Source organism: Lipotes vexillifer, unplaced genomic scaffold, assembly GCF_000442215.2.
Source record: "Lipotes vexillifer unplaced genomic scaffold, Lipotes_vexillifer_v1.1 scaffold496, whole genome shotgun sequence".
NCBI classification, from domain to species: domain Eukaryota; kingdom Metazoa; phylum Chordata; class Mammalia; order Artiodactyla; family Lipotidae; genus Lipotes; species Lipotes vexillifer.
In genome coordinates this window covers 62,202-89,058 of record NW_006786690.1, presented here as the reverse complement: position 1 = coordinate 89,058, position 26,857 = coordinate 62,202, and the positions used below count along the sequence as shown (strand labels likewise).

At 37.5% G+C, this 26,857-nt stretch overlaps 1 protein-coding gene across 3 annotated transcripts in view; it reads right to left on the bottom strand.

The window, feature by feature from the left end:
• The window catches only part of EYA3 (EYA transcriptional coactivator and phosphatase 3), a 96,571-nt gene extending 74,334 nt beyond the window's left edge, over positions 1–22,237 (bottom strand). Inside the window, exon 1 of one of the 3 annotated variants that reach the window (XM_007459068.1) lies at positions 22,125–22,237. The gene's annotated coding sequence lies outside the window, so the exon portion shown is untranslated. The remainder of the gene's footprint in view (positions 1–22,124) is intronic. The other 2 variants (XM_007459069.1, XM_007459066.1) reach the window with 2 other exon arrangements.
• Between the last annotated feature and the right edge of the window lie 4,620 nt (positions 22,238–26,857).

The window sequence follows — 26,857 nt, the reverse complement described above, 5'->3', positions numbered from 1 at the left end:
GAATGCCTAAGTCTTTAATTCTTTACAAGGTTTTATTAACTGATTTGAAGAACATCATTTTGAAGTCTGTGTTAAGTGAAAAGTTCCCTTCAAATAAAAAAAAGGACTGATATGCTTTAAATCAAATCTTAATATCACATACATAACAAGGGATCATAACACACGCACTACTTACTTAGAGGTGAGGAGTTAGGAGACCTTAAGTTTCTGTCCTTTAATAGGCTGAGAAAGGAAGGAGGGAGGGAAGGAAGGAAAAGAGAGAGGGAGGGAGGGAGGGAAGGAAGGAGGGAGGGTGGGGGGAGAGAGAGATCAAGTACGAAATCACCTTCCCCAGACACAAATACACACAGCTATCATGAAACATTTCTGGCCAAAGATGGGTCCACATCCTAATCCCCAGAACCCATAAATGTTACCTTATTTGGAATAAAGAGTCTTTGCAGATGTATTTAAGGATTCTGAGATGAGGAGATTATCCCGGATTATCTGGGTAGGCCGTAAATGCCATCTTAAGAGAAAAGCAGAGAGAAATTTAACACCCACACACATACAATGAGAGGAAGGCGATATAAATATGGAGGCAGAGACTGGAGTGATATGGCCAAAGAATGCCAGCAGCCACTAGAAGCCGGAATAGGCAAGGAACGGATTCTACCCCTAGAGCCTACGGAGGGAGTGCAACCCTGCCAACACCATGATTTTAGACCTCTGGCCTCCAGAACTGTGAGAGGATAAATTTCTGTTGTTTTAAGCCTCCACATTTGTGGCAATTTATTATGGCACCCACAGGAAACTAAGAAGTTTATTTTGTTTTTCATTCGTTTTTGCTATTACCTATCAGCTTGGTTTGTTGGCCATCTGGCCACTGAATGAAACACATAAGCTGAAAAAAAAGGTAGGAAATGAAGAAAAGTATGTAAATAAGACAAAAGAACATGGTTTACATACGTGTGCAAAAATGCTTCCAAACATTAAGAAGAATAAAAAGCTTTCCAAATAATTGGACAGTTTGCCTAACAGAACTGTCATATTACAAAATTAGCATTTTCCTGCTTTCACTCTGGGTCAAATCCTAAATTTATAGTTGAAGAAATTTCCAGGTAACATAGTAAAATTGGTGGTCCCAGGTGTTTCATGGATCTTGAGACACCTTAGTGATCCATCTAATGCCTTGAGAACAAACAAGTATTAGTATCTGTAAGATAGCATTTAAAACCAGCATACAATCACTGTACTGGACTATTTGATGTGTTCTGCTTGGGGAAAAAAAAATACTGCTAGAGTTAAACCTGCAAGATATGCAAGCCCTCCTTTCCAGTTGGTCTTGAATAACTTTCTTAGGCACACTATGCCTCAAGATTGAAGCTCATATTTTTCTATTTTGATTGACTGAAGTTCCTATTTTGTATTTCTTTCATGAAGTCATTTTGTGATATCTATAGAGTAGTATGCTTCTTCATAAAAGCATTTACTCAACATTTAACTTAAAATTTTGTAATACTGTGCTAAGCACTGTATTAAGAACATTAATAAACAGATTATAGAATGATACTGGATAATCAGAAATTTTTGTCATTAGAAAAACATGACTTTTCTAACTAAGTAAACACCTCTTTTTGGAGGGGGCACATACTTCTTTCTTTGGAGCTTCCTTTTTTGTTTTTCTTGAATAGAGCCCTAGAATTCTTTCTCAACATAAAATATTCATAGAATATCTGAAACCAGAAGAAAAACACTAAAATAAAATAGAGGGTAGAATATGCCAGGTGTTTTAAGACATATTCTGAAAGAAATCATAATTAGTGTGTTTTGGCTGCTTTCAAAATTTTATGCCAGTGTTGAAAATACCATTTAACTAAACACTAAAATGTATATATCAGAGTAAAGATATAAAGGCTTCCTTAATTTAACCAATAAAAGCTGTTAATGCTAACTTCAAGCAACAAAGTAAACAAGAAGAGTAAATTTTAGGAACTTACTCTTTTTCTTGATAAAGACTCTTAATTGAAACAATTTTCCCAGAGGCTATTATTTTCTGGTTGGTCTAAAATGAAGGGATCAAATCTACAGAGGCCAGCAATCTCAAACTCTGGAATCTCCTCTGAATGCAACTCAAAAAGGATGATACACAAATTAAACTTAATCACTAAAAGAAAAGTATATGCTTTCCAAACAAACTTCAAGGTAATGTCATCAAAGTTTTTTTAAAAAATGATATTTAATTTAAATTGCATTAAACACATAAATTAATTTAGGGGGAAATGATGAGTTTACAATATTGTGTTCTCCTATCTAATAACACAGTACGTATTTCCAGTTACTTAATCTTTTTTTAAAAACATCTCTTAGCAGATCCTCTACGTTTCTTTATGTTGGCATTTTATCTTTTTGTTTGTTATATTTTTCATTTCTAAAGAAGTTATTTTTTATATATAGGATAGTTGTTGATATTGGTACATTAATTTTGTAAACTCCCACGTTACCAAAGTCTCTTATTGTTTCTAACAATGAGAATAGTAAGATGGTTGATTCTTGAGTTTCATGTATATATTTTCCCCAGCTGCATAAAAATAGCTCCTCTTTCCCCAATATTAACTTCTTTATTTCTTCTTCTTACCTAATGATATTGGCTTACACCGCCACTATAATATTAAGTAACAGTGCTAATTGTTGGGCATCCTTTTCTTGTTCCTCACATTAATAAAAATACATCTAGCATACCATTACTAAGCATGACATTGGTCAAGTGCTTTTTTGGCATCCAAAAAAATGACCATCTGGTTTTTCTCTTGACTATTAATATAGCATATTACTAGATTTCCTAATATTGAACCACATATGCATTTGGTTCAGAGATGAAACTCTGGCATTGTAGAATATTATTTTAATGTACTGTTGAATCTGTTTTCTAGTACTGAATTTATGATGTTCAATAACTGCTTTTAATTGTTTTAAATGCACACCCTGAGGGGGAAAGGCTATTTGTACAGGGTGAGCTCCACTCAGATCAAATATAGTCTTGAGAATGAGGTATTTCAAGGAACCTCCAGACAGGTCAAATAATGACAATTTTCTGGGAACAGGGCTGTGAAGGAGCTCCAATCTTGTTCTGCCCCTTCCAGTGGCTTCCAGGTTGCTAGTTCTCACCATGACTGGGGGCTGCTGGTTTCCAAGGCTACTATGGAGCTGGAGAGAGGAGAATGGGAACAATGCAAGCTAAAATGCTATACAAAGTTCACTGTTTTTGCTGAGATTCAGCCATTTTTCTTCAATAAATGTTCAGATTGCTGCAAGCCTGTAGTTAATTTTCAGAGTCCTGAAAGAGTTGATTCTGACTATTTTTGCCAGTATTCTCACTGCTTTTACGAAGGAGAATTTTCAGAAGTTCTTACTCTGCCATTATTGTTGACATCCTTTGCATTTCTATTCAGCTCAATCTTTATACTTATTAATTTGTTATTCACACTTTCTGATTCTTAAAATTTCAATATTTACATTTATTTCCTTTTTCATTTCCTCTGAAATTACTAATGATGCTTATCTTTAAAATCTCCTTCAGTTATACTATTCACTATTTTCTTTAGTGTTGGAAGCATTTTGTACCTCTCTTGCATAGAATTAATTTTTCTTAAATGGCCGATAAGTCTAGGTTAGTAGTTCATATTTGCGGTCAGGAATTTCTTTTTTTTTTAAATAAATTTATTTATTTTTGGCTGCGTTGCTTCTTCATTTCTGTGTGCAGGCTCTCTCTAGTGGCGGGGAGTGGGGGCTACTCTTCGTTGCAGTCTGCAGGGTTCTCATTGCGGTGGCTTCTCTTGTTGCAGAGCATGGGCTCAAGGTGTGCACCCTTCAGTAGCTGTGGCAGGTGGGCTTCAGTAGTTGTGGCTCACGGGCTCTAGAGCGCAGGCTCAGTAGTTGTGGTGCACAGGCTTAGTTGCTCTATGGCATGTGGGATCTTCCTGGACCAGGGCTTGAACCCATGTCCCCTGCATTGGCAGGCAGATTCTTAACCACTGCGCCACCAGGGAAGCCCCAGGAATTTCAACTAAACAGTGTATCCTCAGAGTGGGTGAGAATCTTTGTTCGTATATTATTATATGCAGGTTGTCGTTACATACATCCACTTCTAGTAACTATGGAAGAGGGGTGAAATATGCAGTTAGGCAGTGTCTGCAGGTCACCTGCTTTCTGGATATGAATTCCTTTCTCTTCTGAACATCACATAAATTACTAGGGATATGTCTTGTCTCCCACGCCAGGACCCTAACTTTAGAGAGTAGCTATCATAGCTTTATCTGGGGGAGAAACACTTTGTTAGTTAGCTAATCACTTTGCTTTTTGCTTCTGCTGCTTTGGGGTGGAAGTCTATAGTTGCTTCAGGCTGTGCTTGCTTCTTTTTCTAACCTCCAAATTCATTCATTCACTTACAGAATATTTATTGAGTGTCTACTACGTGCCAGGCACTAATTTAGATACTGGGAATTCAGTGATGAACACAAAGTCCCCAGCCTCAAGGAACTTATATTCCAACAGGAAGATAAACAAATACATAAGGTAATACAATTTCACAAAGTAATAATACTTTTCTTTTTAGATCTCTTTTCTTCATGTGGACCACATTTAAAGTCTTTTATTGAGTTTGTTGTAATATTTTGTCTGTTTTATGTTTTGGTTTTTTGGCTGCAAGGCACGTGGGATCTTAACTCCCTGACCAAGGATTGAACCTACACCCCTGAATTGGAAGGCAAAATCTTAATGACTGAACCACCAGGAAAGTCCCCAAAGTAATAATACTTTGGAAAATAAAACAAAGGAAGGAGTCCCTCCCATCAGGAAGCTTGCACAAGACTCTCAGCCTCATGCACAAGAGGGCAGACGGCAGAAGCAAGAAGAACTACAATTCTGCAGCCTGTGGAAGGAAAACCACCTTCACAGAAAAACAGACAAAATGAAAAAGCAGAGAACTTTGTACCAGATGAAGGAACAAGATAAAACCTCAAAAAAACAACTAAATAAAGTGGAGATAGGCAACCTTCCAGAAAAAGAATTCAGAATAATGACATTGAAGATGATCCAGGACCTCAGAAAAAGAATGGAGGCAAAGATTGAGAAGATGCAAGAAACGTTTAACAAAGACCTAGAAGAATTAAAGAACAAACAAACAGAGATGAACAATACAGTAACTGAAAAATACACTAGAAGGAATCAATAGCAGAATAACTGAAGCAGAAGAACGGATAAGTGACCTGGAAGACAGAAGGGTGGAATTCACTGCAGCAGAACAGAATAAAGAAAAAAGAATGAAAAGAAATGAAAACAGCCTAAGAGACCTCTGGCACAACATTAAAAGCAACAACACTCGCATGATAGGGGTCCCAGAAGGAGGAGAGAGAGAAAGGACCCAAGAAAATATTTGAAGAGATTACATTCAAAACCTTCCCTAACATGGGAAAGGAAATAGTCACCCAAGTCCAGGAAGCGCAGAGAGTCCCAGGCAGGATAAACCCAAGGAGAAACACATCAATGCACATAGTAATCAAATCGACAAAAATTAAAGACAAAAAAAATTATTGAAAGCAGCAAGGGAAAAATGACAAATAACATACAAGGGAATTCCCATAAGGTTAACAGCTGATTTCTCAGCAGAAACTCTACAAGCCAAAAGGGAGTGGCAGGATATATTTAAAGTGATGAAAGGGAGGAACCTACAACCAAGATTACCCAGCAAGGATCTCATTCAGATTCGATGGAGAAATCAAAAGCTTTACAGACAAGCAAAAGCTAAGAGAATTCAGCACCACCAAACCAGCTCTACAACAACTGCTAAAGGAACTTCTCTAAGTGGGAAACACAAGAGAAGAAAAGGACCTACAAAAACAAACCCAAAACAATTAAGAAAATGGTACTAGGAACATACACATCGATAATTACCTTAAAAGTGAATGGATTAAATGCTCCAACCAAAAGACACAGGCTTGCTGAATGGATACAAAAACAAGGCCCATATATATATATATATACTGTCTACAAGAAACCCACTTCAGACCTAGGGACACATACAGACTGAAAGTGAGGGGATAGAAAAAGATACTCCATACAAATGGAAATCAAAAGAAAGCTGGAGGGGCTTCCCTGGTGGCATAGTGGTTGGGAGTCTGCCTGCCGATGCAGGGGACACGGGTTCGTGCCCCAGTGTGGGAAGATCCCACATGCCACGGAGCAGCTGGGCCCCTGAGCCATGGCCGCTAAGCCTGCGAGTCCGGAGCCTGTGCTCCACAACGGGAGAGGCCATAACGGTGAGAGGCCCGCGTACCACAAAAAAATAAATAAATAAAATTTAAAAAAAGAAAGCTGGAGTAGCAATACTCATATCAGATAAAATACACTTTAAAATAAAGAATGTTACAAGAGACAAGAAGGACACTATATAATGATCAACGGATCAATCCAAGAATAAGATATGACAATTATAAATATATATGTACCCAACACAGGAGCACCTCAATTCATAAGGCAACGGCTAACAGCTATAAAAGAGGAAATCGACAGTAATACAATAATAATGGGGGACTTTAATACCTCACTTACACCAATGGACAGATTATCCAGACAGAAAATTAATAAGGAAACACAAGCTTTAAATGACCCAAACCAAAGTTAGTGGACCCAAAGTTAGTAGAAGGAAAGAAATCTAAAAGGTCAGAGCAGAAATAAATGAAATAGAAACAAAGAAAACAACAGCAAAGATCAATAAAACTAAAAGCTGGGTTTTAGAGAAGATAAACAAAACTGATAAACCTTTAGCCAAACTCATCAAGAAAAAGAGAGAGAGGTCTCAAATCAATAAAATTAGAAATGAAAAAGAAGTTATAATGGACACCACAGAAATACAAAGCATCATAAGAGACTACTACAAGCAACTCTGTGCCAATAAAATGGACAACCTGGAAGAAATGCACAAGTTCCTAGAAAGGTATAACCTTGCAACACTGAACCAGGAAGAAACAGAAAATGTGATCAGACCAATCTAAGTAACGAAACTGAAACTGTGATTTAAAATTTTCCAACAAACAAAAGTCCAGGACCACATGCCTTCACAGGTGAATTCTATCGAACATTTAGAGAAGAGCTAACACCCATCCTTCTCAAACTCTTCCAAAAAATTGCAGAGGAAGGAACACTCCCAAACTCATTCTATGAGGCCACCATCATCCTGATACCAAAACCAGACAAAGATAATACAGAAAAAGAAAATTACAGACCAATATCACTCATGAATATAGATGCAAAAATCCTCAACAAAATACTAGCAAACAGTCCAAGAACACAGTAAAAGGATCATACACCATGATCAAGTGGGATTTATCCCAGGGATGCAAGCATTCTTCAATATATGCAAATTGATCAATGTGATCAATGTGATACACCACATTAACAAATTGAAGAATAAAATCCATGTGGTCATCTCAACAAATGCAGGAAAAGCTTTTGACAAAATTCAACACCCATTTATGATAAAAACTCTCCAGAAAGTGGGCACAGAGGGAACCTACCTCAACATAATAAGGCTATATACAACAAACACACAGCACACATCATTCTCAACAGTGAAACACTGAAAATATTTCCTCTAAGACCAGGGACAAGACAAGGACGTCCACTCTCACCACTATTATTCAACATAGTTGTGGAAGTCCTAGCCAAGGCAATCAGAGAAGAAAAAGAAATAAAAGGAATACAAATTGGAAAAGAAGAAGTAAATGTGTCACTGTTTGCAGATGATATGATACTATACATAGAGAATCCTAAAGATTTCACCAGAAAACTACTAGAGCTAATCAATGAATTTGGTAAAGTTGCAGGATACAAAATTAATGCACAGAAATCTCTTGCATTCCTATACATTAATGATGAAAAGTCTGAAAGAGAAATTAAGGAAACACTCCCATTTACCACTGTAGCAAAAAGAATAAAATACCTAGGAATACACCTACCTAGGGCGACAAAAGACCTGTATGCAGAAAACTACAAGACACTGATGAAAGAAATTAAAGATGATACACACAAATGGAGAAGTATACCATGTTCTTGGATTGGAAGAATCAATACTGTGAAAATGACTATAATACCCAAAGCAATCTACAGATTCAACGCAATCCCCATTAAATTACCAATGGCATTTTTTACAGAACTAGGACAAAAAAACCTTAAAATTTGTATGGAAACACAAAAGACCCTGAACAGCCAAAGCAGTCATGAGTGAAAAAAACAGAGCTGGAGGAATCAGACTCCCTGACTTCAGACTATACTACAAAGCTACAGTAATCAAGACAATGTGGTTCTGGCACAAAAAAAGAAATACAGATAAATGGAACAGGATAGACAGTCCAGAGATAAACCCATGCACCTATGGTCAACTAATCTATGACAAAGGAGGCAAAGATATACAATGGAGAAAAGACAGTCTCTTCAATAAGTGGTGCTGGGAAAACTGGACAGCTACATGTAAAAGAACGAAATTAGAACACTCCCTAACACCATACACAAAAACAAACTGAAAATGGATTAAAGACCTAAATGTAAGGCCAGACACTATAAAACTCTTAGAGTAAAATACAGGCAGAACACTCTATGACATAAAACACAGGAAGATCCTTTTTGACTCACCTCCTAGAGAAATGGAAATAAAAACAAAAATAAACAAATGCAACCTAATGAAACTTCTAAGCTTTTGCACAGCAAAGGAAAACATAAACAAGATGAAAAGACAACCCTCAGAATGGGAGAAAATATTTGCAAATTAAGCAAGTGACAAAGGATTAATCTCCAAAATTTACAAGCAGCTCATGCAGCTCAGTATCAAAAAAAAACTCCACCCAATCCAAAAATGGGCAGAAGACTTAAAGAGACATTTCTCCAAAGAAGATATACAGATGGCCAAGAAGCACAAGAAAAGCTGCTCAACATCACTAATTATTAGAGAAATGCAAATCGAAACTACAATGAGGTATCACCTCACACCAGTTAGAATGGGCAAATCTACAAACAACAAATGCTGGAGAGGGTGAATGGGCAAATCTACAAACAACAAATGCTGGAGGAGAAAAGGGAACCCTCTTGCAGTGTTGGTGGGAATGTAAAGTGATACAGCCACTATGGAGAACAGTATGGAGGTTCCTTAAAAAACTAAAAATAGAATTACCATAGGACCCAGCAATCCTACTACTGGGCATATACCCAGAGAAAACCGTAATTCAAAAAGACACATGCACCCCAATGTTCACTGCAGCACTATTTACAATAGCTAGGTCATGGAAGCAACCTAAATGCCCATCAACAGACGAATGGATAAAGAAGATGTGGTACATATATACAATGGAATATTACTCAACCATAAAAAGGAATGGAATTCGGTCATTTGTAGAGACGTGGATGGATCTACAGACTGTCATACAGAGTCAAGTAAGTCAGAAAGAAAAAACAAATATCGTACGTTAACGCATATATGTGGAACCTAGAAAAATGGTACAGATGAACCACTTTGCAGGGCAGAAATAGAGACACAGATGTAGAGAACAAACATATGGACACCAATGGGGGAAAGTGATGGTGTGGTGGTGGCGGGATGAATTGGGAGATTGGGGTTGACAAATATACACTAATATGTATAAAATAGATAGCTAATAAGAACCTGCTGTATAAAAAAATAAATAAAATAAAATTCAAAAAACAAAATAAAATTGGTTGTGGTGACGGTTCCACAACTCTGTGAATGTAGTGAAAACCAATGAATTATATACTTTAAATAGGTAAATTGTATGGTATGTGAATTATATCTCAATAAAGCTGTTACCAAAAATATAATAAGTAAATAAATAACACAAAGGAAGGAGTAGAGCATGACTACAGGGGAGCTATTTCAGATTTGGTGATAATTTCTCTGAGGTGGTAACAACATTTCAGCAAAGATATGAATAATCAAAAGTAGAAAACTATACAAAGATGTAAAAGAGGGCCTTCAGAAGGAAACAAGTGTAAAGAAACTAAAAGGAAAACATCCTGATATGTTTGAGAAATAGCAAAAAGGCTGATGTTAGTAAGTGAATAAGTGGTAGGAAATGAGTGTTGAGAAGCAGACAAGGGCCAGGTCGCACACAGCCTTGTAACACATGATAAGCAGTTTGGGGAGGTAATGGGTGCTTCAAGCAAGATAATGACATGATTTGATTTATATATACTAAATGCCACGGGGAGAAGAGACTATAAGGAAAGCCCTCCCCATGCAGATTGTTCCATATGTTTGGAAAGCATTTCTCTGGGCTTTATCCAGGGGACAAACACCAGAAGCTCAAAATAGAGCAAGGGCCGGGAAACTGATGAATACTCCAGGCACTCTTCCGTTCTTCATATTCATTTACTTGGAGTCTGGTATATTTCTGAAACTTCTACACATACTTTCCGATGTGATTTCTTCTCCTAGTTTCTCTATCAATCCAATCTCACTGTTTCCTATCTTTCAGAAATTCACTGAAGTCTATCAGCTGATGGCAATCTTTCTCAAGTACAACCTTTAAAAAAACTTACCTAAGTTATCTACTAACACATTCACTCAGAGTCCTCTGTACTCAAGAGTCCTGCTAAGTAGACACAAATATCCAGCAGACCTGCATGCAACTGACCTCCTTTAAGGCTCCCTTTAAAGTAACCCTAAGAGAGCCTTTTAGCTCTCACAATTCAGGCTTCAGCACAAATCACATTTCTGTGGCCAAAAAAACTGCAAACAACCACACCTTCTCTGCTGGACTTCCTGTGGACGGACAAAAGCCATCACCATGTTGGTTAACTCCCTCCATAAATAAACAGCCCAGCCAACTGACTGTGGTAAAGTTGGTGAATTCTTCTGGCTACTTTATTTGGGAGGCATGACTAACACATCATGGTACTGTCAGCTGTAGGAATATTTATAGCAACTTTACACTAAACAGAATACTATCAGAACTTACTGAGAAAGAATTTTTTTAAAAATACACTTAGGCTATACCAAATTCTTAACAGGAAAAAATATTTTATCAGGAATAGATTCTCTGAAAAGAACTGTTTTTACAATTTCTAACCTTACTTCTTGGAAAATCATCCTTTGAAGTTGTCTGTAAAATTATCCTTAATAAAAATTAACACAGGGCTTCCCTGGTGGTGCATTGGTTAAGAATCTGCCTGCCAATGCAGGGGACATGGGTTCAAGAGACCTGGTCCGGGAAGATCCCACATGCCGTCAAGCAACTAAGCCAGTGTGCCACAACTACTAAGCCTGCGCTCTAGAGCCCGCAAGCCACAACTACTGAGCCCATGTGCCACAACTACTGAAGCCCACGTGCCTAGAGCCCGTGGTCCACAACAAGAGAAGCCACCACAATGAGAAGCCCGCGTGCCGCAATGAAGAGTAGCCCCTGCTCGCTGCAACTAGAGAAAGCCCACGCACAGCAACGAAGACCCAATGCAGCCAGAAATAAATAATAAAATAAATTTAAAAAAAAATTTAACACAAACTTTTCCCCACAAGCTTCCAATAAAATTGGGAGATAGCGTTCCACAGGAAAAATTCCAAAACCACAGTATAAAGTACTGAGAAGGAATTAGTTCATCTGAATTAGAGTGTCACAATGACCTTAATAATAATCCAACGGTTCTACTACATTCCTTCCAACCCTCTTTGGACCTCTCTTCAGTTTTTAGTAACATGTCAGTCACAAAGCATAAGAGTTTCTCTAATGCATGGAGATCCAGACTCCATAGAACTCTCAGCCTCCAAAACTTTATCTCCACCCTCCTTTAATCTAAAGTTAACATTTCTAAGAGAATCACATTTTTTTCTATAGGTGCTGTGACCTGACACATGGTATACTCCAACATGAATGTTCTATAAATGTGTCTATACTACCCATTTTCTAAAATCAAAATTCTATATAGCATTCTATATATCTATCCATCACATGTATCTATCAATCCACTATCCAGTATTTGAACAAAACTTACTACATGCTATATTAACAGAACTGAGTCTTTTGAAATGCACGTCTTTAGCTCTCAGAACTATAAAATCTAGGTACAGATCTTTTATTAATATTTTACTGCGAATTTATTTATTCCTTCAAAAATCCATCAGCCAAAACACCATCACACATAATTTCAGTGCTGTTATTCAGTACACAGAGTAAAGAACAGTGAAGTAAGTTTTAACACTTGCTATTTTACCCTTTTCAACATAATTCATCTCTGTAAGAGGCAGGCTTGGCAAGCTTGAAGCATGAACTCTGGAGTCTGACTCTTAGGTTCAAATCCCAGTTCTGGCACTGATGAATGGTGTGGGAGCTTAGACAAGTTATTTAACTTTTCTGAGCCTCATTTACTTCATCTGTAAAATGGGAAAAATAATAATTAGTGTTTTTCTCATAAACTTGTCATAGGTTTAAATGAGTTAATATCTATAAAGCGCTTAGAACAGTGTCTGGCACATAGTTAGGATGATATAACTGTTAAAGAAACATAAAATAAAGAAATATTGTAGACATAAGCTAAACAGACTCAGGACATAAATGTGGTCTTGAGTGAAAGTCAATTCATTAACTAGTTCCTCTTAGTTTTTTAAAGGGCTAAATATTAAAATTACTAAAGGTAAGGTCCAGGCACTTCCTTGGAGGTCCAGTGATTAAGACTTCACCTTCCAATGCAGGAGGTGCAGGTTCAATCCCTGGTGGGGGAGCTAAGATCCCACATGCTTCACAGCCAAAGGCCAAAAAACCAAAACAGATGCAATACTGTAACAAATTTTGTAAAGACTTTAAAAATGATCCACATCAAAAAAAAAAAAATCTTTAAAAAAAAACAAAACAAAACCCAACAAAAAAGGTAAGGTCCAAATAACAAGAGATTCCTATGAGAGATTAAACAAGTTGGGCCTGTAGCTGATACTCTGTCCCTGGCTTTGATTCCAACACTCGGCACAAGAACTTCCTTCCAAGTCCTCAAGGAAAGCTGTTTTCAAGCTCCTGGGCAATAAAACATTGAATATCGGGGCTTCCCGGGTGGCGCAGTGGTTGAGAGTCCGCCTGCTGATGCAGGGGACACGGGTTCATGCCCCGGTCTGGGAAGATCCCACATGCCGCGGAGCAGCTGGGCCCGTGAGCCATGGCCGCTGAGCCTGCGCGTCCGGAGCCTGTGCTCCGCAACGGGAGAGGCCACAACAGTGAGAGGCCTGCGTACTGCAAAAAACAAACAAACAAAAAAAAAACATTGAATATCAATCACGTCTTGTTACTTAGCAAATATAAACTCATCATGGTCACAAATACTTTCAGGAGATCCAACTGTGAGTTGTGAGTTACTAATAGCTAACATTCATGTAATGTTTTTTATGGGTCAGGCACTGTTCTAAGTACTTTATGTATATTAACTCTTTTAATCCTCTCAATAAATCTATAAAATATGTGCTGTTTACTATTATCACCATTTTACAGATGAGAAAACTGAAGCATAGAGAGTAACTCAACCAAGGTCATATACGTAATAACTCACCAACCTGGAATTCAAGCCCAGGCAGCCTACCTTCAAAGCCTGAGGTTTTAAACCATAGCTTCGTGCCTAAGTACAGAACATCACAGACAGGACTAATGATTTTAAAAAGCTGACCAAGTTAAAAATATATGCTGGGACTTCCCTGGTGGCACAGTAGTTAAGAATCCACCTGCCAATGCAGGGGACACCGGTTCGATCCCTGGTCTGGGAAGATCCCACATGCTGTGGAGCAACTAAGCCCGTGCGTCACAACTACTGAGCCTGTGCTCTAGAGCCTGCAAGCCACAACTACTGAGCCTGCATGCCTAGAGCCCGTGCTCCGCAACAAGAGAAGCCACCACAATGAGAAGCCCGTGCACTGCAACGAAGAGTAGCCCCAGCTCACCGCACTAGAAAAAGCCTGCGCACAGCAACGAAGACCCAGTGCAGCCCAAAATTATTTATTTATTTATTAAAAAAAAATGTATGCTATGTCATGCTACGGTCACAAATAGCCAGAGCTCACAAGCCAGGTAATGAGAAGATACTAAGAAAGCCAGTTTTCTTCTTTATTCTTTCTCATTCTCGTTCTTCCCCCAGGCCTCCTAAATAAATATGAGTTAATACAAGAGAAATGCCTTAAATAGTGCCTGGCACATAGTAAGTGCTCATTACGTGTTAAGAGGAGGTAGTGGTAAAAACAGTAGTGTATGCCTGCTGACCCTGCCTCACTCTAATAGCTGTGATATGCTAGGAACTGTTGATATCTCTACCATCTTTCCCCCTTTATGATTAGAGGAAATGAAATCAGGATAATAAATAAATACGGTCCACTGTAACAAATCCTAATGACTCTTCGATTGTGTTACTTTGACCTGACTATATACACAGAAGGAAAACTGCTTCACTCCTTGGCTCTCTTTTCTTGGTTTACAAAGACTGGAATGGGGCCAGAAAAAAGCAGAATAAAGCAGCTTTGTAACCTTTTGACTAGTTGCCAAGAGCAGAAGCAAGGTTTGTGAAAGGAACTTAATCAAACTAAACTTTGACTGTCAGATGGAAACTAGAAAAGGATTCTAATGATAAAAGCTCTACACATGACCAAGCGTTGTCAACCTCATGATTCTGTATCACTGCAGTTTTTTAAATGATGTGCCTAGACACAGAGGACAGAGGTGACAGTAACAATAATTGGGGCAACAGGGTCTCCCTCTCTCAACTGTTCTGCACAATTATTTAGGTTAAAAGATTAAGAAAATCAAGATATATTTCAGTGAATAACAAACCCAAACATCTCCAATTCCCAAAAAACAATATTGGAAAACATCTAGCAGTCACTAGAATTTTTCAAACTGCAGGTTCAACACATTACTGGGTTATATCCATTTAGTGGATACCAACAGTTTGTTTTGAATGAAATGCAATTAAACAAAATAAATAGAAAACATTACAATGTATCACCAATAGTAAAAATAAATATTGTTTCATGAAACGTCTGTTTCAATTTTAAATATTAATATGTACATATATGTGTATAAGTACTGGATGACAATGAAAAATGCATCTTATAGTGGGTTGTGATCAAAAAAGTTTGAATGTCATTTTACCCAAAGATTTTAAGAAACTGACCAGGGACTTCCCTGGCGGTCCAGTGGTTAAGACTCCGTGCTCCCAATGCATGGGGGCCGGGTTTGACCCCTGGTCAGGGAGCTAGATTCCGCATGCCACAACTAAAGATCCCGTACACTGCAACTAAGACCCCGTGCAGCCAAAATAAATATTTTTAAAAAATAAAAAAACTGACCAGTCAAAAAGGAGGGAAATATCCACTTCAAGCTACATATGAAAGAACACTCAAAGTTTTAGTGGTTCTCTAAATTACAGTTTTTTAAAGGCAAGCCTCTGAAAATGAACAAAAAAGGAAAAAGGAACCATCTGGGTAAGAATCAATAGTTTACCATAGTTACTCCAAATAAGCAACAATTTCACCAAATGAGAGGTACCAACACTAAATAAATATTACTAACAGGAGATAACAGAAATGAGATAAAGCAAAGATTTTCAGTTCATCTAGCTATTAAATACCACACTAATATGACAGATGGTGCATAAGCTAAAGCTCTAGTACTCACTCTCAAGAACACTTATTTTTTAATGTTATCTAATCACTGCTTCCTAACCTATAGCAAAGTTAAGAACTGATGAAAAGGAAAAACAGATTTGAAAAACTCAGTGAAGTAATAACACACTGATTACTAGGGTATGTTTTTTAATAAGATATGTATGAACTCTTTTGTATCCTAAAATGTTCTCTAAATTCTGAAATACTTCAAGAAAAAGTCATACACACGCATTTTGGATTATGCTGTCAGTAAAGAGAGTGAGATTATCATATTAATATAATCAATCTAGTAGGAAAAAATTAACATCGTTGTGCTAAATTAAAATGCCCTCTTATTTTGAAAAAAGGAGGAACAACAGGAGAATCTGACCTAAATCTTTTCCAACTACGATGGAAACTAAAGAATAAGTTCAATTCCACCTAAGAGCTAATCATTCTAATTTATTCCCATAGTAACAGTGCTGACAGCAACAAACTACCAATTTTCCTAAATTCAGTAACTGCTACATTATTAAATTTCAGGTGAAAGGAAACTACTGAAATTTTAGAAAATAAACTGATTATCAAACCCACATATAAAAGAGAGTTGCTTTTGAAATAAAAATCAAATGTTTAAATCAAAGTGAAGAACATTTTAAATACCAGTAAGTAAATCATCATAGCAAAGCTTACACTTTTCACCTCAATAACAATACTTTTCTGACAGAGAAAAAAAAAAAATCAAGGCAAAAGCTACTATTAAAAATCAGTGCACTTAATTAACATGTCTGAATTAATAAAGGGGGGTTAATAGTATATAAGAACGAAAATAAGTAGTATCCCTAACCAAGTGTCACTTCTGACTAGAAACAACGGTAGTTTTTTTGTTAACCAGATTCCATGATTCTCAAGTGTATTCAAAAATACTCAGAAAAATAACTTCTCATCACATGTAAGTCCCAGGCTCTTCCATTAAGCTGCACTCAACTGATATAAAATCATCTCCTTCCCTTAGAGATGCAACAAAATTTTTAAATCTGGAAATAAAAGTACAGAAAAGTAATAGTAATATGATTAACAATATTCTAAATGATTATTTGCATTTTTATTTAAAAAGGAATTGTTTTATGAAAGTACACCTCCTCTTTTCTAAAGTAAAAATAAAAAGACTAATTTAAATATATTAATCTAAACATGTTAGTTCTAAAGAAATGGATGCACTTAATTTTGTACAAATTTCCAAATCTCGAAATGAGACTAGAGGTAAGTTAGAAATTTCAGCTTTAGTCTTCTGTTTTATATTTCAAAGTTGTTAAATTCTGAAATATTTCAAATCTCGAAACGAGACTAGAGATAAGTCAGAAATTTCAGCTTTAGTCTTCTGTTTTATATTTCAAAGTTGCTAAATTCATATTGGGGACAGTAAGATTTCACAGTTCAAGACTATTACATAAATTTATTTAATATTCTGCAAATCAGAGAAAGGGAAAAAATTAATGTCAAGGGGTAAACATTTTAGTAACATAGAATGCATTTTATTAAACAAACTGCCTTTTCTCCAAATAACTCAAAAGTAATTAACTTCCATATGATAATTTTTTTAAGAGGGAAGGATATGGATATTACTTGCTTTCTTAATATGTGGTTTTTGCCATCTAAGAAACCTAGGTAGTAAAGGGTTTGCAATTTGCCTTAAGCCAGCATTTATAAAAGGACCAGGTAAAACCCCTTTCCAAAGTTCCCAACCAAATGCAGTATTCTTCTGTGTTTCAGAGAAATTGGATTTTTTAACTGTTTTAACCTATGAAGGAAGAAATCATTAAACTAGTAGAACTTTGTATAAAAAGGTCATGAACTCTGGAGCTAGAAAAACTAAGTTCAAATCCACCTCTCCTGACAACTAGCTGTGTTACTTTGGGCAAATTGTGTAACTTCTGTGCCTTGGTTTTCCCATTTGTAAATGGAGATAAAATAAATATAGTACTTACTTCATAGTGTTGTAAGGATCAAAGCGTTAATACTATATGTAAGCCACTTGGTAATTCCTGGCACAGAGTAAGTGCTACACAAAATGTGCTTTTTAAAAAAAATTACTGCTTTACCACTACAGATTTTTACAGTTCAGTTGTGAAAAAGTTTCCCAAATGAAAATTATTTAACTGTATGTATAAAGAACATGACTATTTATATTAATTAAGCTGTGATACAGATTAATGCAAGAACCTTAAACTCAAATAATGAAATCACTGAGTGTTTTGAAAATAGAAAATCATAAAATCTAGTTAAAAAATCATATGCCGTTGTGCTGATAAGAATTGACACCTTCTTAGGATTAAAGCTTATTTTCATTCTAATATGTTAAGTCTTTCTTTTTACCTACACCCTGGTGATGCAGGTTATGTTTAGTCTTATAGTTTAATTCAGATATATACAAATAAAGTCAAATTTAGAATCTAAGTGTAAATGTCAGCCTTGTATAATGTCACCTAGGTCATATGAACTGTCTATATATGTAATATAACTGTACATAGTAGGTATCCATAAAAAATTTGCTGAAAGGAATGTATTACAAAGATTATTACTATTTCCTAACTACTATAAAACTATTTGTTTTTATGTCCTAGGGAATAAAAACAAATTTAACTAGTACAAATATTAACCAAGCTAATAAGTTAAAGTGCATCCAACACAATCTGTAGCAAGATCTTTAAGATATTAAGCACTGACCGTCTTGGGCTAATCTGTTAATTAACTTACAATAAGTCAGCACTATCTACAGTTCTTCTTCTGGTTTAAAATACTACTACATATTTAAAAGGGGAAAACAGCAAAGATAAATTTTATGAAGCCCATATTTCAAATATCCTTTTTAATATACTATAAATAATAGACAAAATACCCTAATTATTTCTACATTTAATAATTAGATACCCTAGGACTTAGGTTAATGGGATCAAATAAAAACATCAAGATGATCATGTCGCTGCTGTTTGCTGTTCTCTGCCAATAAAACATAATAAGGCAGTTTTTGCTTAAGCAAGAACATGCACCTGTATTTTTAAGTTAATCTGCAGATAGAAAGTCCACATATTTTTCCACTTTACTATAAATATTACAATTCGGCCCCTTGGTATAAACCAATTAAATGAATGTATTGGGGAAAAAAAAAACTATTCTTAATATCTTTAAATACATTTGGAACTATTTCTATGTTGAACTATATTCTATGTTGAACAATTCTGAACTATTCTTCCTCCATTTAAATCACAAAGAAGTTAAAATATCCTGCTATTATATGCAGAACACAAAAATCTTTTAGACAACTACCAAAAAAGAAGTTCTATGAGCCTTTTGTCTGTAAACAAAACAAAAAGAATAAAGTCATGGAGTGGCTTAGGCAGATCACAGAAACCATCATACCGCGAGGTACAAATGACCAGGGCACTGTAAAAATTTTTAATTTTTAAAACTGCATTTTCCTTAAAACATATCCTAGGGTTCAAGGATAAAAATTAAAGCATGTAAAACAAAGTACAGTAGCAAGTAAAATGACAAAAAATAACAATCAAAAATAATCAAACAAAAAAACCTGCAGGCATAAAACTAATATGTATAAATGTATTTTAAATTGAGCCATCAGGGTTACAAACTAAGACTCTGCCAAACTAAAGCAGAAATTTTTATAGAAAACCGACAGTCATTCCTCTCCTGAGCTTTAAAAACACATACACTATGTTGTCTCTAGTGATATTTTTTCCTTTGGCAGCTAAGCATGAGGTGTAGGCTTTTCAGTAATTAGAAAGTCTATCACTGTTCTGTACAAATAGGACCATGAATACAACTGCTCCAATGAGACCACAGGATGTTCGTTTCATGTAAGAGCTTTTATGCAGAATTTGTATCATAATAGTAATATCGTAATATAATAATATCAAATATATATCAAATATAATATCATAACATCAAATATATATATTTGATATATATATTTGATATATATCAAATATATGATATATATCATAATATCAAAGAGATTTTAGAAGAAAAGAGAGAGAAAGAGACTCCCTAAGACTTTTCAACTTCTACTTCTGTACAACACAGTTTCTTTCTGGAGTCCCTCTTTGAAGGCAAAATGACTTCAGCCTTGAATTTTAAATTCTGCATCATAGATTTCTTAACGTAAAACGTTTATTCCTATGACATAAATTTACTGAAATGAACCACTAAATACAATATTGTGCTCTCCAGCCTACAGCTTTGAAAGAACTAAAACCCATTTCTCTAAACACATGAACAGGACTTATTTGTGAAAAATGACCTTGGGGAAAACACCACCAATTTAAACCCTGATTTCCGTATTTTGTAAAATTAAGGGATAAGTTTGAACTCTTATGGTTCCCTCCAGCTGTGAACTATAGAAATCAACCTAGATTTAAACAGACATGCTGAAGAAGTAAAAAGTTCAGAAATGAAAAAGGTTGAAAGAGGGCCTTGCAGCAATCCAAATATGGGTATGTATGTACAAAAAATAAGGGTCCACCAGCCTGGAGGTAAGAAAACAGAGTGTCAGCCCATATTCATTGGGGTTAGTTTTTAAAGATTGGGAAATGATGAGGCCACAGGATGAACAGAAGCTAGAGTTTCCAATGTAGGTGCTGGGGAGGAAGTACTAGTAAGGAGCTTTCAAAAGGGCTTCCCTCAGCAGTGAAATAAGTCCTGAAAGCCAACCAGAAGGGTCCTTCTCTGTGGCTTCTGGGACTAATACGGCCAAGCTCCAAAGTCCTTTACTAAAAATAGCTGAAGGGATCAGCCCAATTTTGGAATACGCCAAGGTCTATGCTATGTTTGCATATGTATATGTCTCATATAATGAGGGAGACTTTTCTATAACTTATTAGTCAAAAGAAAAGCATATGCTAAAAGCTGTATTTATTCTGTTCACCGAAGTACTAAATTTTAGAGCACAATTTACATGAGAACAGAAACTGATCACACAAAAACATCTGTAATCAAATGCTAGAAATACACCATAAATATTGGAAAGACAAAAATAAAAATTATCCAACTCTGTGTCTCAAAATGTACCTCAGATAACAAATTTTGGAAAACAGGACACTAACCCTTATTAAAGCTAATCTCTTCATTTTAAAGATGACTAAAAGCCTACAGAGACATTTAAGAAATTTACGAGAAACTGAAGTCTCAAAATGAGAAAAAGATGGTTTTAAGAGGGTGAAAACAGTAAAGAAAAAAAGAGTCAGAAGAATATGCTATGTAATAAAGTAATGTAATGTCTGGTCTATGAAGAAACAAGAAAAACAGAAAACTTGTCAATACAGTAACAATGAAGAAACAATGTATAAGAAGCAAAGATAAAGATACACACGCACACTGAGTTCAACTAAAGAAACTGTACTTCGAAATTACTATAATGAACTCTTTAGGAGAAATTTTTTCAGTAACAGTACACTAAAATTTTTGTCAATAAGCTTAAAAGTCTGGGGCTAATAATCTCCCAAGAAACTCTGTCCTCCATCATAGCAACTGTCCTATAAGTAAAGCCCGTGCAGAAAACAGAGCTGATCATCCCAGAACATCCGCATTTTTGCCTCAGCTGTGCCTATCCATTCTAATGGGATAGAGAACAAGAAAATGACAGAACGTCCTCATGACCTGTCGATCAATAAAATGACACAAGCCCAATCTACCAGCAATTCCGAATGCCTGCCACCTGTTAGCCTGCTCTAGTGAAAGCCCCCGAAACTGTGCTCCAGCGAAGAACTGGGAACGCCTTTGTTGTTCCCTAACCATGGAAACTACCAGAGTTCAGTCTAACCCAGCGCCTTAAGGAAAACTTCCCCCAGGCCGGGTAAATCTGCCCAGATCCGGGCTTGGGCAAAGGCCTCCTCTAGCGAAGAAAAGGAGGGAGAACCCCAGGCGAAGCACAAATGTCACCTACTCGTCCCGGGAGGGGTACGGGTCAAGGATGAAGGAAGCTGGAGAACCAGGACCTAGGACCCCAGAGAGAGACAGGCTCAGTTTCGCAGTGGAGCAGGGTGAGCACAACGAGGAGGTGGGCCGTCCTGCTGGGTGAAAAAACAGCAAGATCCCAGGATCAACGGTCGGGGAAGAGAAGTGTTAAAGTGAGAGTAGAGGGAAAACCGAGGGGCAGTGGCTTACGGAAGCGCTGAGGCGAAAAGGCAAGAAACCAGGGCTTTTTAAAAGGCGGATGAGGCGGAGGAAAAATAGCAAGGCGAGAGGTGAGCGGCGACAAAACAGGCTCAGCTGAGGGGAAAGAGGCGAGGCCGGCGTGCGGGGGAAGGAATGAAATGAGCTCAGGAAGCATTACAGGGACAAGGGACAGGCAAAGAGAATCCCCACCCACAGGGACCGGGACACAACTCTTGACCAGTCCCTCTACAGGCTGTACTCGACCGGCCGCACTCAGACCCTGTCGGCAGCGGAGACTCACCCAAAGGCTGCAGAGGCCCCACAGCAGGACATGGGGACTGGTCCAAACACACAGGAGAACCAAGCGGCTGCAGGAAACGGCGGCGTTAGTGTGACCCGGATGCGCATCCCTAGAAACCGGAAGTTGGCGGCCAGGGTCATCACACAATCCACACTTCGTTCCAACAGAAGCCTTTGGGCGCATGTGTCAGGCGCCTAGACCCCGCCCACTCGGCCGTCCCGGGAGCCCCGCCCCTAGTTACGGCCCTCCCGGCCCCTCGGTGGTGCTTGGGGCGGGTAGGTTGGTTCTTGCGGTCCCTGGGTACCACTGAGGCCCAAGCAGCACCGGTAAAAAAAAAATACTCAGCACTCATGTTTCAGGAAGCTGTTTTAAGTTGCGTGTAATTCCTGTCTCTCTAAAGCGAAAATGAAATGTTGGACGTATTTGGTAGATTTAGAAAAACTGTGGGAGGAAGAATCGCTAGGAAATTCTGGAAGGCACTTGGAGGGGAGGCTAGCCCAAGGTGATGGTTTTATTCCGGTATTAGTTTATTCCTAATATTGTATTGAGCTTCCAGTTAACTTCTATTTCGTGCGCAATATTTTATGTAATAATTTTATCAGAAACAAGGTTTTTAAATGCTTCGTTAACGTTAAATTACTACCCCAATATGGAAAAGGAGCAGGGTTGAATTAAGGTTTTGTGGGGGCCTGAAGTTTATTCAATTCGGGGGCTCTCTTTAAGGAAACCCACAATTACAAATACAATATTAGGTCTAAAAATGAATCCTTAGTGTTAGCAAAGAAATCACAAGTTTAAAAAATTTCATAAATAACACAAAATCCAGAAAAAATAAACACTATTAGTTGATACACCTCTAAAGTACGTTTTTTTTCCTACATTTTTTGGCTGTATCTTCTTTGATCACCTTTTCCTATGACAATTTACTAAGCAATATCATTTACCGAGATCCTTGACTCCTGTCTCTGACACCATACATCTAAATCATCAGCAAATTCTGCAGGATCTACCTTTAAAATCTGTCCAGATTACGACTATTTACTGCCTCTGTTGGTATAAGCCACAGTTAATGTGTGGCTGTTTGCTGTGTTTATACACTTGCCCTTCCAGGGTCTATTAATACAGCAGCGTGGGCTCCTGTTAAAACCTTAATCAGATCAGGTCCCTGCTCCAGTGGATTCCTATTTCAAAGTGAAAACCAGAATCCTGCATAAGCCTAGAGGACCCTCAAGACTTGACACGCCCCAGTACAAATAACCTCATCTCCTACACTTTCCATTAACCCTCTTTTCAAGTCACATTGGCCTCTTTGCTATTCTTCTAACCTGCACATAGACTCAGGGTATTTGTGCTTGCTGATCCCTCTGCCCAGAATGTTCTTCCTCCAGATAACTGCATCTTTCACCTTATCACTTCTTTTACATCTTGGTTCAAATGTCACCCTCTCAATGAGAACTTTCCTAACACTATATTTGAAATTAAAGTATTACCCACAAAAATAAACTCAAAATGGATTAAAGACCTAAATGTAAGGCCAGACACTATAAAACTCTTAGAGGAAAACATAGGCAGAACACTCTATGACATAAATCACAGCGAGATCCTTTTGACCCACCTCCTAGAGACATGGAAATAAAAACAAAAATAAACAAATGGGACCTAATGAAACTTAAAAGCTTTTGCACAGCAAAGGAAAACATAAACAAGATGAAAAGACAACCCTCAGAATGGGAGAAAATATTTGCCAACGAAGCAACTGACAAAGGATTAATCTCCAAAATTTGCAAGCAGCTCATGCAGCTCAATATCAAAAAAACAAATAACCCAATCCAAAAATGGGCAGAAGACCTAAATAGACATTTCCCCAAAGAAGATATACAGATTTCCAACAAACACATGAAAGGATGCTCAACATCACTAATCAGTAGAGAAATGCAAATCAAAACTACAATGAGGTATCACCTCACACCAGTCAGAATGGCTATCACCAAAAAATCTACAAACAATAAATGCTGGAGAGGGTGTGGAGAAAAGGGAACCCTCTTGAACTGTTGGTGGGAATGTACATTGATACAGCCACTATGGAGAACAGTATGGAGGTTCCTTAAAAACCTAAAAATAGAATTACCATATGACCCAGCAATCCCACTACTGGACATATACCCTGAGAAAGCCATAATTCAAAAAGAGTCTTGCACCACAATGTTCATTGCAGCGCCATTTACAATAGCCAGGACATGGAAGCAACCTAAGTGTCCATCAACAGATGAATAGATAAAGAAGATGTGGCACATATATACAATGGAATATTGCTCAGCCATAAAAAGAAACGAAATTGAGTTATTTGTAGTGAGGTGGATGGACTTAGAGTCTGTCCTACAGAGTGAAGTAAGTCAGAAAGAGAAAAACAAATACCGTATTCTAACACATATATATGGAATCTTAAAAAAAAAAATGGTTCTGAAGAACCTAGGGGCAGGACAGGAATAAAGATGCAGACATAGAGAATGGACTTGAGGACACGGGGAGGGAGAACGGTAAGCTGGGACGAAGTGAGAGAGTGGCATGGACATATATACACTACCAAATACAAAATGGATAGCTAGTGGGAAGCAGCCGCATAGCACAGGGAGATCAGCTCAGTGCTTTGTGACCACCTAGAAGGGTGGGATAGGGAGGGTGGGAGAGAGATGCAAGAGGGAGGGGATATGGGGATATATGTATATGTATAGCTGATTCACTTTGTTATACAGCAGAAACTAATACACCATTGTAAAGCAATTATACTCCAATAAAGATGTTTTTAAAAAAAATTAAAGTATTACCATCCTCCCTGCACTTCCTAGCCCAGTTCCCTCACTTAATTTTTCTATAATAACATTTTTCCCATCCAACAATTTGCTAGTGAATTTGGTTTAACATCTTGCCCCCACCCCCATCTCCCTCCCCTTCCTCCCCTCACCAGAATGTGAGCTCCATGAGGGCACGCATGTTTGTCTGTTTTGTTCACAGATGTATTTCAGTACCAGAACAGAACCTTGCTTGTGGAGGGCACCCAATAAATGCTTGTTGACTAAAAGGATCAATTGCTCATTTACTTTGCTTTTGCTCATCCAAAACCATGCAAGCTGAGCCAACAACTCCACCAGGGGGAGTACGTGAGTAACCAATGAGGTCTCCCCAGAAAAGTTTTTCCTAAAGCATATACATACACATAATTCTAAAACACACCTACAAGAAAGCACACAAATACCTCCCCAGAGCAAAGAATGCTGCACCTATTATCAATAAAAACCCTCCAACGTCTTCACAGTCCCTTAAGAATAAAATCCAAGCTCTCTACTATGGTCTACAAGGCCCTTCTTGGCCTGCCCTTCCCAACTCTCTGATGTCATTTCCAGCCTCCCTTACCTTCACGTACAGCCATCCTGTTCTTCTTTGTGCTTCTTGTACAGACCAAGCTTTCTTGCCTCAGGGTCTAAGCAAATACCCTTTCTGCTCTCTTGAACACTCCTCTCCAAACCTTCCAATGAATTATTCCTCTGCTACTTTCAGTTAAATTTCAGTTCTGAAGGCTTCACACAGGCCCCCCATGAGCCTCATCTCCCATCTAAAGTAGCTCTTCCATCCCCTTCTCATACCTTATCTTTTCTCCATGGTCCCTATCACTATCTGAAATTACCTTGTTTATTTATCATCTGTCACTAGAAAGTAAGCTCCATGGGGGTCTATATCTCTCTTGTTCACTGCTAAATTCTCAGCACTAGAAGAGTGACTGGCATATAGTAGGTGCTCAATAAACAAAACAAGTAATTACTAATATTAACTGAAGCTTTACTATGTGTTACTTACCATACACAGTAAATATATACATGCTCATATTTCTCTTTAATCCTCTCAACAATCTTGGGAAGTATTATGATTATCTCCGTTTTAGAGATGAGGAAACTGAGGCAGGGATAAGTTAAGCAACTTGCTCAAGGCCACATAACTGGCAAGAAGCAAACCCATGACTTGAATCCAGGTCTGCAAGACTACAGAGCCCATGATTCCTCTCAAACTACAGGAAGAGGGCTTCCATGATGGCGCAGTGGTTGAGAGTCCGCCTGCCAATGCAGGGGACACGGGTTCATGCCGCGTGCTCTGCGACAAGAGAAGCCACCACAATGAGAAGCCCGTGCACCGCAATGAAGAGTAGCCGCTGCTCACCGCAACTAGAGAAAGTCCGCGCCCAGCGACGAAGACCCAGGGCAGCCAAAAAATAAACAGATAAATAAATAAATTTTTTTAATAAAAGAAATATGCTAAAAATATGGTTTTGCTCAAGCTGAGTTATAACTACTTAGGTATTTGCTATATTATTTCTGTAGATTTGAAATATTTCATTCAAATTTTAACACAAAAGAAAGGCTATTCAAATAGTCCAAAAGTATTATGGCCATGTCTTTCTAAACAAAAGCCAAAATGTAAATCAAAACACACGCCTAATTACACTAAAGCTATCTAAAAATAAGTTCTCTAAATTATATATTTCCATTAAAAACACATAATGAATCAGTGTTTTGTAATAGTTATCAACTTAAACCCTCCTGATTGATCTGAGAGGCTAATGGTCTAGCTTTTGTTTCTGTTGACTTCTCTATGGTACTTAAGGCAATATCTTATTATGTACATGATAGTTGAGCTTCTAAAAGCAATCGATAGTTGATGGGATTGTAAAATGGTGCAACTGC